This window comes from Cryptotermes secundus, unplaced genomic scaffold, assembly GCF_002891405.2.
Source record: "Cryptotermes secundus unplaced genomic scaffold, Csec_1.0 scaffold1158, whole genome shotgun sequence".
Taxonomy (NCBI): Eukaryota; Metazoa; Arthropoda; class Insecta; order Blattodea; family Kalotermitidae; genus Cryptotermes; species Cryptotermes secundus.
In genome coordinates this window covers 88172-100269 of record NW_019729912.1, presented here as the reverse complement: position 1 = coordinate 100269, position 12098 = coordinate 88172, and the positions used below count along the sequence as shown (strand labels likewise).

Genomic DNA, 12098 nt, shown 5'->3' with positions numbered 1-12098 from the left:
TATATATATATTATTTATTATACTGCAATTGGGTTTTAGCCCGGTGGCAGTAGTACACAATAGGACACAACAGACAAGTAACACACATTACACTAAGTGACAACACGTTCAAACAAAACACAATACACAAAACACAACAATAAGGACATCCTACCACAATGAATACAAACCAAATACGATGTTCACAGTCATCGCTGTGAGGATTCAATATCCAGTGTATTCGATGGAATGTTATTTAACAAATGTCACTGGATCTCCGCCTTACCTGCAACGCATCCTTCTAAATCTTATCTGAAAGCTTCTTACATACACACACTACGTCTTTCAAACCTTCTTATAAAGCTACTTTACGTTGCACTACATGTTTCGGCAGACACGGGTCGTCATGGAGTGTTTAATAATTCTTTGTGGATAATGCTCTCTTTCCGTTTTGTGATTCTAAGGTTCGATGTGCAGTCCCATCCACGCGATCATGTGTTTTGTGGTGCTGGGTGTCTCTTCCTGTTGTGTTATACGTCCATACTACTTGTAGTCTAGTAAGAAACTTTTAAGTAAGTTTTATAGAACGCGTTGCACGTAAGATGGTGAACCAGTGACATCTGTTGAATAGTAAGTGAGTTGCAACAGGATGCTGTAATGTAATATCCATGGATTATATTTTGAGTTTTGTTTAAAGTTGGGGTTATATTTCAAGGAGGATGATGTGCACAGGGAATGTAGCACGAATGGGGGAGAAGATGAACGCGTGTAGGATATTGGTGGGAAAGCCAGAAAGAAGAAAACCACTGGGAAGACCAAGGCATAGGTGAGTGGACAATAAGAAAATGGACTTTAGAGAGAAAGGATGGGATGGTATAGATTGGATTGATCTGTCTCGGGATAGGGACCAGTGGAGAGCTCTTGTGAACACGGTAATGAACCTTCGGGTTCCATAAAATGCTGGGAAATTCTTGAGTTGCTGCAGAATTAGCAGAGCCTAACTTTAACCTTTTATTTGTGGAACGGATATTATTTAAATATTTTGTATCCAATTGCACACATACGAAAAATTGAAGACTCCTTGATATCCGAGTAATTACATTTCAGACCACTTGGTAAGTTCATAGTAAATGTCTGAGTCTTTATGATGCGAACAAACATAAAGAAATCTGTGACACTTTTCTTGTGTTTCAAATGTTGTTGCAAGGCAACAAGGAACGATTTATACGTACATTAAACGAATGATGCTGACGTCACTCACCCCATCGGGCCGATGATTGATGACCAATGATAAAGTCCACTTCACAAATTTCAACCCTTTCTATACTTGGAAGGGCCTGCGATTAACATCTGCCCTTCATTCTTATGGAAATTAGGAGAGGTGTTTTTTTTAATCACGTTTTATCTTCCTGCACTCCTCAGGCTGTAGAAATGAGTTTCGATACAAACCAATTTAAAGGCAAGGCACCAGAATAAAACACGTGACAGACAGGACAAAGCTTCCCCGTTTCTCTAAAGATCTCACTCATCACGACCATGTTTTGTTAAAGCATTATCTCGACCTTAACACGACCTCTCACGTTTGATCGGAATGTTATCCTCGCACTTATGCAGGATACATGTTTCTGGAACGTACAGGACTTTCACATCCCTGAAATAGTAACTAAATTGTAAAGGTAAAGTTGTTCCTGTACTTAAATAATTAATTAAGCACTATGTCATAAAGATATATGGGGCGTGGAGGTATATCTCCACCATTCTTTAGATCGCACTAGGAGGAATTCAGTGGCTAGTTTCACGCCCCGCTCACTTTACCCCGGGAAAAGTGCTCCCAGTACCCATTGGGTAGGAGGCTGAATAGAGGATAAACAACAAAATAAAATGTATAGTAGAACAAGGACCGCCTCTGTGGTCTAGTGGTCAGAGTTCCTGGCTACAGATCCAGAGGTTCGGGTTCGATTCCCGGCGCTATCAGATTTTCTGAGAAGTAGTGGGTCTGGAACGGGGTCCACTCAGCCTCGTGAGGTTAAGTGAGGAGCTATTTCAAGGAAATAGTGGCTGCGGTCTAGAAAACCGAGATTGACGGCCTCGGGGATTCGTTGAGCTGACCACGTGACACCTTTATCCGCTAAAATTGGCACTAAAACGCCGACAATTGGCAGTCGTTATAGTTCGTTTGCGGACTACAGGCCACGGAATTTCTTTATTTTGTTTGTACAGTGGAATAAGAGTTCTCCTTTGGCATTTCTTGCAAACAGTGAGCTTACATAATACAACAACGTATGGTGGTAATATTTTCGACTCTCTGATCAGGAGACAGGTTGAACCGCGTCTGTGTGACTGAGTGGGTGTCTCCCCGCTGACCGACCCTGATAATGGAAGAAATATATAAGGTTTGGGGTTTTCACTGTAGTGAGTGTGAAGATTGTTTTCTCTATAATGTGACGTCGTGTGGTCGGGTAGATGTTTACCGACGTTTTTGAGAAATATACTGCCTTCAATATCAGGATATAGCCTGAAAACGAAGATGGTATATTACCCCGAAAGGTCAGTAAAAATCTGCCAGAAGGCAGGTATCTTCACTGATTGAGAGCGTCTCGAAACAAAGCAGTGAGGGCAATAAATGGATGTAAGAGAGGGGAAGGGATAGAAGAACGAGAGAAAATTACATAGTGGGAAGTTTCGTTCCATTTGCCACTGTTGTGAATGTAGTCAAATCAAGAAGTTTGTGAGAGTCTGGACTTGAAAGACGCAAAGAGGAAACAAGAAGTGGCCACATGTTCTATCAAAAAATATTATGCATATGAATAATTCTGCAGTGTTAATAAATAGCTGATAATATTAAAATGGATACTGTGAATTTACGTTCTAGGAATTCGAATTGGATTTATCTGATTCGGAATAAGTTTAATTGTCAGGATCTCATGATCTTGATGGATATTAAAAAACACAACTCTCAATTTCATAAACGGTAGATTAATTATTATTCCGATATAAGAACATTTGATTATTTTGTATAAATTAAAGGTTAGAAATGAAAAACTTTTCTTTGCGAATCCTTTGATTCCTATGTAAATTTGCCCGGGAGTGCCAAGCTTTTGTAGTTTACATAATTCTCTGTGTTCAAAGGGAACTTTTCCTTTCATGAAGGAGTGGACACTCTAGTCGAGATGATTAATGTTGGGTTTAAGAAACGACTCCTTGAAGCAATACACGTCATGTCGCTTTGAAAGCCCGAGGGGCGCTAAATAATATTAACATACTTCTTTCATTTTCGTCGTTGAGAAAATGAACTTGGAAAATCACTTCAGTCAAAATCTCTAGACCTTTCTATTGACATTAGTGTACCGTAGAGATGTCACTGAGTAAACCTGGTATACTATAATACTAATTGATCTTCGGATTCGAATTATTACATGAAACATGGACATAAACTTTGATCACTCTGTAATGAATTTAGAATCCATTATTTATAATGCATTGCAATATTAGGATAAAAACTGATATTAAAATAATGAATTATATTATCTGGAATATAACGCTTTGTAGTCATTGAAAGTCAACTTATGTTTCGGAGGAACATGTCGCCTCCATCTTCATGGTCCAAGAATAAATAGAGCAAGAANCTCAGTAATTCAAATCAGGTCAATTGGCCAGTTTCGTTTGAGTCTTCTGTTGTCTTCTCTTGTCGATAGCGTCTTTAGGAGTGGGTTTTTATGAGTTATGATTTTGTTGTGATGTCTGTTGCTTTTTTGTTGGATGACGTCTTGTACGGAAGATATACCGAGATCGGTGTGGAGAGTTGCGTTGGAGACATACCCTGGTGCGTCGACTATCATTCGTAGGGTCTTAGATTGGCTTCTTTGAGTTGTTGCTGTGTTGGATTTGCTGGCGCAGCCCCATAGTTCCAGGCCGTACGTCCAAATAGGAATAATTATAGTCTTGATTATAAAATAGGCTATACAAGGGCCAGCGAGATCTTACAAACAATAGTAAATAAAGGGTACTGAAAGAAGAAAATACAAAACTCCGTGTGAGAACAAGTTTCAGCCGAAACAGATATTTAAATATCGTAGAAATTCACATGTAGCAACAAGAAAATTGTTGAGAACCCGAAGACAGCATTATTTATATGAGTTAGTTGTGGGACAATCGCTAGCCGGTAGGGACCTGAGCACGTAAGCAGAAGATATTGTTGGGATCCGTGACCACACAACGGCTATTGAAGATACAGCAGAGTGAGAAGACTCAGTGCGTGCTGTAGTGAACTGCAAAGTTACGAGTTACGTGTATAAGTATGCAATAAATCCGATTGCCCGTCCTAAACCCGTCTATAGTCTCTCATACACGTCACGATATAGACAAATAACATTGTGAGATACGGACAACAGTATATTAATTTTATTAGCGTAGTCGGTATAGCGACTGTATACGGGCTGAACTACTGAGGGGTCGCAGTTCGAGTCCCTCTAGGGTCAAGAATTCTCCACGTCGTCCAAACCTCCTCTGGGGCCCACCCAACTCCTATCAAATGGGTACCGGGGTCTTTTTACCCTGGTAAGGCGGTCGGAGCGTGAAGCTGACCGATCAGTTACAGCTAATACCGAGGCCAAGATCATGTGAGCGTACATATCCACTCCCCCCATACGTCTTCATGGCGTAGTACCTAATTAGTTAAGCACAGGGGCAACTTAACTTTTACCTTTTACTTACAAGTGTAGTTCCTTCCATAATAAACCGAGACTGAGCCACAGGTCTCTGCACTCGCCACTCGCACGTAGTGCTAATTCTGTCGAAAGGTGAATCTAACACTAGTCGTTTCTACCTCGAAAACTGCCGCATTTATCTAGACGTTCTTCTTGAAATATGTAATTCAGTTTTTTTGTTAATATTCGAAGTTGTGTTAGGGTTATGAGTCCGAAAAGCACAGCCTCTGTTAATAAAGCAAATTTCTATTTCGAGAACATTTTTTAGACCATAGCTACGTTCATATTTTATTAGTTTTTAGCGAACAAGGATTCAGCTTCTTGTGTTTCTGAAGTACATATGTACGTGTATATATATAACCCAGTGATTTTGCATCCCCAAATATCTTACCATTGTGATGGTGTAAAATGAATTCAATTTCCACGAAGATGGACACCGCGATATTCCTTTACATAGAATTCGAAAATTTTAATATGAACAGAAGAGAAAATAAGCTTATTTGAAAATATCAGACACGAAATTAAGGTATGACCGGTCATGGTAACCGAGCGGTCTAAGGCGTGCACTGTCTTCGCTCGCTCGGAAGCCGGGATCGTGGGTTCGAATCNACACCTGTTTCTACCTTAGGACAGTGTATGATGGCCACTGGAAGTTGTTCTCACAGATCAAACTAAGGAAGATCGGTATAGGTACGGGAAACTAGCTGGGTCGGTTTGCATGGGTCTCAGGGTAGCGATGCCGCAGAAAGCGTTTTTCTAAGAGTTGAGCCAATTAACGTTTATTTACCTGCCAATTCACTACACTGTTAAATTAATGTATTCTTGTGCTGCATGTTACAGAGCNAAACACCGCTGCATGTAAGCGTATTCTTAACTTCGGCTCCAGGTGTGGGTCAGTAAACAGCTTCACTCTTCAACGGTTTACTATCGCGGAATGAGCTACCGGCACCATTTGTATCCAGTGCCCAAGATAAAAATCCCTACCTCTGCTGAGAGTTGAATACCGAGCTCCCAGTTCATAGCATGTTAACCATACCGACTTCAATTATTGCCCCTACCAGGAATGAAACAATTTTCTAAAAGAAAACGTACAGTACATACGTGTGGATCTTCTAGAACTGGATTGAACTGGACCAGTTTCGTTTTCATTTGAGGGATTTTGTTAGGACTGTGCTGAATCTTTGGTTTCTGTTATCAGACTGTTAGACACTGAAGTAGGGATGTCTGCCAAAGAACTGGGTCGAAAGCCAGAACAGGCCTGCGGACTACGAGTTGGGATTTATTGGCCCATCGCTTTTTGTGGGGTGAGATGGTGGAGGTTTGATGAGGGACGGACTTATCTTAATCTGCAGCTTCACACCTCATGTCGCTTCGTGATGCGGACGTGTCATGGTGACTAAAGAGTTCATTAAGCCATGGCAAGTTTTCAGACGGCTTGCCCTCTTCCTGACTAGCGTGAGGCTTTGCTCCGAGCTTGATGCAGCCGCAGCTTAACCTAACCTAACCTAACCTTATGCTGTATCGATCGGTTTCATGGAAATAAACTTGATAGCCAGAGACCTTCTCAACTCTCTTGATTTGATATGCTTAAGTTAAAAAAAAAGCAAAATTCGGGGACTCACCCCACGGTCCAATCCGTTGCCAGGATATGACTATTGAAGACTGAGAAGACTTAGCGTGGCCTAATGATTTGTGAAGTAAGTAGATTAGCGATAGCGTTGTAATTGATTTTGATTAGGAGAAATTGTAAAAGAAGGTGTTAGTAAATCTAATCATCCAATCAAAAACCCTGTTATGGTTAGTCACGGAGCCAAAAATACGTGACAATATATAATTTTCTTGTTGTAAATCTGGTGTCGGTGTGCAGTGCCGTCGGTAGGGCTACGGGTTTGAAATGTTAATATGTTTATTGTTCTATTTTGACGTTACTGGTGTTTACTTCCTTTAACTGTTTGAATTATACAGGGTGTAAATAAATATATGTTACAGCGCTCTGTAGCAGAGAGATGGGTTCAATGTGATCATATTTTGTTAACACACCCACGTCCGGAAACGCTTTGTTTACGTGCTAGGCCCTCTTAACTGTGAAGGAGGACGCCCTCGCCTCTTACCTCTGTGGCTACTGGTGACACTTACCTAACATTTCTCCAAGAGACCTTACCGGAGCTGCCGGAAGTGGTGCCTTTGGTAGTCGTCGTGAAATTTGGTTCCAGCATGATGGTGCCCCGGCACACTGCACTAATATCGTCCGTGAGTATTTCGATGAAACTTTGGCAACAGATGGATTGGACGTGGAGGCCCAGTTACTTGGCCCCCTCGCTCCTCTGACTTGACGCCACTGCATTTCTTTCTCTGGGGGTACATGCAAAGCTTGATGTACAAGGCTCCAGTGGAGACACAACATGATCTTGTGGCAAGAATTGCAGTAGCAGCTGGAACCATCCGGGAAATGCCGGGAATCTTTCAAAGAGTTCAGCATAACATGGCCAGGCGGTGCAGAACATGCAATGAAATCGGCGACCGCCATCTTGGGCAACTTTCTTAATGTAAAACAACGATAACATCCCCTAAAACTTAAGCATCCTCTCGGAAATTTTTGTGACCCTTAGTACCAAAAGGAAGTGTTTCCGGAATGGGTGAATTAACAACATATGATCAAATTGAAACCATCTATCTACCACAGAGCGTTGTAATATATATTTACTTACACTCTGTACATAATTCTTTGTCTGGCAGTATAATGTTCATATTCATATATTATTATTTTATTATTATTGGAGGGTGTGTGTTTCCCCATGCACCGGGACCAGTTGTTGATCTATTGTACGTCCCCCTTTGATATTCTACCAGTCTCCATATCCTACCGGTACTGGTGCGTGCTATCAGACCCGTTGAGCCAACGAGGTCGGCCATCGGTACCTTGATACTTCCTCCATCTACCAGAGGTATTGGAAACCACTTGGACGGGAAATTGTGGCCTAATTTTGCTCAGATGTCTCATAGAGACATGAGGTTCTTTTACGTGCCGTAAATGTACGACACGGGACACACGGCTTAAAGTCCCTCCCGGAGGACTTGTTCCCTGAATTTTTCCGCCCTTAAAAATTCCACGAACTCCGCCGGGTTTAAAGCCGGCACTATAGGCGTAAAAACTTATTGTAAATACAAGGAGCAAGGAAAATATAAAATTTATTAAACGGGCTTTTGACAGGTTCAAGCTGCGAGCTTTTGTTGGTAAGGTTTGGGTGTCCCGCATACCAGAAGAGTTACGCCTCCGGGACCGCATGCCCCAGGTAGGGCCACCCACTCTAGACATTTTGACTGATATTGGCTAGGCAAGAGGTACGCCAAGGTGGGAGTTGGACATGAGCTGGCCTNTAGTAAGTGTTACCAAATATAAGTAAGATTGTTTATGGAATAAAGGAAAATGATAACCGTGGTATCGCAGTCCAAGACCGTAAATCCAAGGTGTAAGGACGTAATTGAACGTTTAGATTCTGTTACTGGGTTGTCGGGGAAATACTCGTAGACTGATCGCGGAAGACAGGATAATGAAATAAGAGAAGATAAATGTGTTGCAGGGGCTAACACTGAATATGTCACAAGTATCTGTGGCGTTATAAAGTCAGTTAAATGGAAGGGAAACGCGATGAGACGCGAAACATTGTCCTCACGTTATATATTTCTCTTTTCTATTACCTTCTTCTGTTTTTGTCTTCATTTCTCCTTCCCCCTTTCAGTAGATATATGTTTCTTCTTGCTATTAATTTCTTTCATTTCCTTTAATTTCTTTATGCTTTCTTTCGTTTTGTTTTCCATTCTGCCATTTATTCAGCTTCCTGTTACTTAGCTGTAATGTTTCTCTCCCTTACTTTGCGTCACCTTTCCTTCCTCATGACAAAAGCAAATGGCCGTGGTATAAGTTTCGGCACAGTAAAACATCTGGTCCGACTTTCGACGGAGCCCACGTAAAACTGTGCTTCTCATCATTTTCACGAGACAAGTTTCACGAAAATGCGGAAGAGAAACGCGGCTAATTTATGTATTCTCCCTTCTCCTTCATTAGCATTCAGTCCTCTTCTTGTTACATGTTTATGATGATCAAGTCGAGGAGGATGAGATGGGCTAGGCATGTAACAGGAATGGGGCGGAATGGCATGTATATAGGATATTGGCGAGACAGCCACTAGAAAGAAGACACTAGAACGACCAAGACGTAGATGGGTGGGTAACAAACCTTCGGATTCCATAAAATGTTGGGAAGTTCTTGAGTAGCCGCACGACTGGCGGTTTTTTTAAGAAGAATTCAGCTTCATGGAGTTATTTATTTATTTTCCTGTTGCGATGGTTTCAAGCATTTAGTCCCCCAGGCTGTCACAACTCCACGAAAAGATAAGAATTTAAGGCGTCTTTGTTTGTTTGTCTTATCGAATGGATAAGCACACAGATTAATATAAATTTTAATTAATACCGTCAAGTGTGACTGATATTTTTTCCTTTTTAATCTTTTATCCTTGACATCTTCAGAAGGATATCAATACAATTAAAAACCACTATTACGATGCGTTTTCTGAATATTAATATATGGCCGCGCTAGGCCCTGGGGTTTACTCAGCCTCTAACAGAAATGAATACCAGGAATTAATTAAATAATTTTCCTGGGGAGTGAAGCGCGGCCGGCGCGTAAGGCTGACAACCTTACCGCCATCTTTGAGCCGATTGTCAAGGTAATGTGGGACCCTCAACGTCTCACAACCCTATGGGCCTTCACTGCCTGTTACAGGGATAGCTTTACTTTTTACTTTTACATATAATATTATCATAATACGACGAATGCAAAATATAATATTTTAACAACTAAATCGGTGTGTACTAATACGTTAAAATATTTACAATTATTATGTTTAAAAAGATTTTGTTAAAATTTTTTAAAATCAAATTGGTTCGTGTCCTTTAAACATTTTATCAGTCACACTAGACTGTGTTAATTAACCTGTATAATATTACTAATGTGACGGGCCAGGATGAACGAAATCAATCACAGATTAAATAACCAAGCCAAGTTGCATCTAAAATTTCAGAAAAAAAAAGACGAAGGATTGTAGTTCCAAGATCAGGCTTCAAACCAGGTATCTTCATAACAACAAACAGAATTAACAACAACTGTCTCGTCACAGACAATACGGTACTTCATTACATGTCAAATCCACAACAGAATATTGAACCCACGTTCACCTGAAATAATTCTCTTCAGTGAACCACAAAGATATTTTTATTTTTGCATTTGATAGATGTATGGATCTATGAAATCACATTCTATTATTCCTCTATAGCATTCACTTAACGAAAGACGCGCGTCATTGATCAATGCCACAGCATCAGAAGTGTCCCTTTGTCAATGTGCCGCGAACATATGGAGAGTTTCCGCTTCTTACACGCCAAAGCGCAGGGAGATCAAAGAGAGGCTCACTGTTTACTTGTCACAAGCATCTGCGAAACTGCCGGCAGATTGATAAACTGCAATTTGTGCCAGTATAATTGGTTGGGAGTTAAAACGCTTAAAACGTCACATGACTTCTCTGCAGACGCTCTTCTTACATGCAAAACCTTCTCATCGACATAACGTCACTTACCGCAGTTACTGAAGGACAGTGTGGAAGGATATGCTGTAAGGAGATACATAATTTATCGAGCTGTATTTATTTGTTTCTTTAAGATGAACTTTTATTTCTAAAACCAAGCGTACACAGAGTCACGGTTTATGACCCCTGTAGGAATATTCTTATTTATCCGTATAATTAATGTTACCCTGTTCTGTTTTGTCATTGTAGAGGTCTTTCTATGGGCTGATCTCCAATTCAAGGGGTCGTATCGCGCGTAGATATTATTTGAAAGAAGAATACGACGACGTTGATGATGATGATGGCAATAATTCAATTCAATTCTTTATTATTTATGTGCTGAGTCAACAACCGCAAGGCCAATTACAAACACAGTATAGAGTAGATGCAGACTGTTGCACCTGCTCACGCTGGTTCGAAAGTGGATTTCTTCTTGTCTTCTACCCTGAAGATGGAGGCGATTGGTTCCTCCGAAACATCGGTTAACACAATATATACACGGCGCCACATTCTAGAAGACTGCTTTCTTCATAGTCACCTCCGAGGAGAACTTAAATCTTACAAATAATTATTTCTTATTTCATGGTTTGGTGACTCCAGCATTAACTGTAAGAAACTGAACGTGTTCAGGAGACAGGGTTGTTCCTTGGTTCAGTAATATTACCATCACATGACAACACAAGAGAAAACAGAGGGACAAGGGTAAATGTTCGTGTTACATTTACTACTGGATCCGACTGCAAACTTAGTACCTTTCATATTCTCTGCGTTGTAACACATAGAGTAGGTTGCAAATGCGGCTATGGATGAAAATCGAACCGAGGAGAAACGACTNGGCCTGTTACGTTGGGAAACGTCGGAGGTTCATTTAGGGGAATACTGGGCAAAAGGTTACTCCGAATACAAAATATAATGATCTGGTCTAACCGAAAGTTTGGTCAAAATTACTTCGTATATTAGGCAAAAGGATAGTCAGGCTGAACATTGTTGATAAACAATGGAATATATATCATCTTGCATTGTATTTGGCGCGAGGTAGTACTACAGGCAGTGAAGTTGGTATTATGTGGTGCACCTACTGTGTAAACTATTATTAACTTTTGAATTTGTATACCGGTCTCGATTTGCTACACCTATGAACATTTCGTAAAATTCTATACACGATATGGATTGGTCTCAGAGACATTTTTTCTGGCAATTTTTGGAATTTTGAGTTTCAATTTCGTTTGTTTGCCGGAAATGCAGCGAACATTTTGTATTTAAGACCTACATTTTCACTGGAATATTTATAAGGAGAATTAAACTCTCCCATGGAGACAGGCAGGAGTCATTGAGCTGAATTTCTCTTCTACAGAAACAAAATTTCGGCTTATAACTTTCCTTCTTTTTTTTTTCAGGTTACTTGGAATTTTTGTATTGTGTTCAATATTTATCGCCGGAAAGGAACTTCGGTTCACGGATGGATATGCATCATCCTGGAGAGTAAAAGTTCTCTTATTCTGCTCTATTTAGAACCTGATCTGCATCTTGGGCTGGGGTGAAGCCTTCTTCAATAAGCAAGCAGTCAGCGGAAAGGAGGTGCCTCAAGAGATGATGTCAGACACAGCATTCTGCATTGCTGTAACTTGGTGAGTACGCAGCACCAGTGAGCTCGTAAAAAATTCATCCTTAATTGTTTTCCAGAGTTTTTGATTATTCAGATTTATAGCTAAAATTTAATGGTCCATGATTTCAGTTGTCCAAAAAGAAAATTTTATCCGCTAGAGATTGTAGCTTTAGTGGGATGGCTGGA

The 12098-nt window shown here is 40.5% G+C and overlaps 1 long non-coding RNA gene across 1 annotated transcript in view; it reads left to right on the top strand.

Moving 5' to 3' along the window:
* The window catches only part of LOC117282425, a 124741-nt gene extending 112856 nt beyond the window's left edge, over positions 1-11885 (top strand). The window contains exon 3 of the long non-coding RNA XR_004513161.1: positions 11819-11885. This is a non-coding gene — a long non-coding RNA (uncharacterized LOC117282425). The remainder of the gene's footprint in view (positions 1-11818) is intronic.
* The last annotated feature ends 213 nt before the right edge of the window (positions 11886-12098 follow it).